Here is a 2,356-nt window from a genome sequence, read left to right as displayed (position 1 = left end):
GCCTCAGCTGTCTACTGCCTGTCTAATGTGTCAACTTTTGAGCACTACTTATTTGTCTTGACAAAATATCAGCACAATTTTCATTTTCTCCCTTCTTCTCTCTCCTTTTTACAGTCCATTCCTCCCAAATCTCCCAGTCCCTCTTGTCTCTTTCTTATGCTAGCAGATTAAATATAGCTTGATCCCTAAATAAAACAGATTAAAAAGATTACCAGTATCATGGCAAACTATTTTGTGATGTTATTCAGCTGTTGTTGGGATGAAATGACATTCAGTCTTTGATCCTCGAGTATAAAGTGGTTCTAGATTTGGACCTAGTTGGCTCATCTGCAAGAGAGGGAGTAGAGTGTACCACTACAGAGTAATATCTCAGTTCACTTTTAACCAGCACCAGTGACCTACAGAATGAGACAAGCTTTCAGTCTCATGGTTTTCAGCAGAATTAAATTATGCTTAGTTTGTTGCTGATTTAATTATGTTTGTAATGGAATGTTACTATGTTATAATTCTGGAAACATTATCACAAGACACATTTGGCCAAGGGAATTGCTTTGGCTCCAGAAAGAGGCCAGACTTTTTGCCCTAATGCCCATATTTCACGTTGTTTATCCTGTTTTTTTTCCCCTCAACTCTAGCTGTATAACATTGGTGTAGTTCTAGTCACCAAAAATTTGTAATACATTTTTACATGACCATTTTCCAACAGGTTTTTGTCATGCTTTTAAGACTAATGTATGTAAATAAGCTCTGTTTTGATTGGCTGTCCTGTGTTGTGACTGTTGTGAGCAGTCTGGGCTGGAATGCTTATTATAACTTCAACATGAATGAGTGGAGATAAACTGCTATATGACTGACTAGATGGATATATATAAACATGTTGGTTTTCACTGAAGCATTGAACTGAATGGGCTGTTTTTGCAGCTTAATTTCTATTTATGGACTTTATGGACTGAAGAGTAAGCCATACAGTGTTTACGTACTACATCAAATGCTGTGGATCTCACAAAGTGAGAAAAATTTGGCTTTCCATTGTCTGGGCCCTTTAAAGCTATGATAATGAACAAAAGATTGATGAGCTACAATCAGTTTTAATGATCATGGATAGTTAGACTTTGCTGTCTGTTATCTTTATCCATTCATTATGATCTCAAAGTTCATCTTGTTATCCAGTTTGTTTTTAACAAATTGTTTTGTTTCTTTTTCCAGGCCACTTTTATACCTCTCTGTTTATACATTAACTGCATTTATCAGTAGAGAACCAGTAGTAAAACATCTTTGAATGGTAATCTTTTTCTATCCTTTCTAATACTTTATCCCAAGGGCACGTTTTACCTAAAACCCCAGTAATATCAGACCCCTCCTGTCAACACTCTTTTGTGATATTGTGTTTTGGCACCCGCACTCTCCGCTGACCTTGAGACCTTTCTGTCAGCTCTTTTAGGCCCCTAATCTCATACCCTTTTACTATCTCTGCCTATGTTTAGCAACCGTGCTACCACAGCCACAGAACCACATCATGCACACACCAGCTGAGAGGGTAGTGCAGCCCCACACAGGACGCTAAATGCTTTTAGAGGCCAGAGCAAAAAAGAGCACTGGAAGACAGGTGGAAGGGTCTCTCGTGAGATTAAGACTTACACCCAAAACCACAACCAGATACATGCCTATCCACTCTTCTTCTCTATTGGTATGCACAGAGTGGATGGAGGGAGGAATCTGACCACCCAGTATGGGCCTATAAATGCCTCTGTAAATTAAGCCTAGCATTTTCCTATTCAATGCTGAGTGTCACATACCATCCCAGTGGCATCTACACTGACAGAAAACAAGGTTCTATGCAGGTACATTTTTTGCTTCATGAAGGTACAAATACTGTGAGTGAACCCTCAATGGTACGACTGGTTTTAAATAGGTTTTCCCAGAGGAAAAGTACATATTTGTACCTTTTCATCATTTACTGATAAAATAAAAGGCCTGGAGTCCAGACAGAGCGTATGGAATGTATTGTGATGAAATATGGTACAATTATGACCCCTAACTAAAGGTACACACTTAAAAAAGTTCTTCAAGGGTTCTTTAGTACAGAAAACAGTTCTATATAGAACCATGAACACCCAAAGAACTCTTCTTTGCATCATGAAAGGGTTCTTCAGACACAGTGTGTTTTATATGGTTCCATATATAGAAGCTTATTGAGAAGGGTTGAGTATAGCATCTCCATCAATCCGAAAAACCATTTCACCATGCAAAGAACCTTTCAATCATGCAGTTCTTTGAGTGTTCATTGTTCTACATAGCCATTTTCATTGCTGAAGAACCCTTAAAGAACCATCAATTTTAGAAGTGTACTGAACGG

The sequence above is a fragment of the Colossoma macropomum genome, unplaced genomic scaffold (genome assembly GCF_904425465.1).
Source record: "Colossoma macropomum unplaced genomic scaffold, Colossoma_macropomum, whole genome shotgun sequence".
In the NCBI taxonomy this organism is placed as follows: domain Eukaryota; kingdom Metazoa; phylum Chordata; class Actinopteri; order Characiformes; family Serrasalmidae; genus Colossoma; species Colossoma macropomum.
This window is presented reverse-complemented; position numbering follows the sequence as displayed.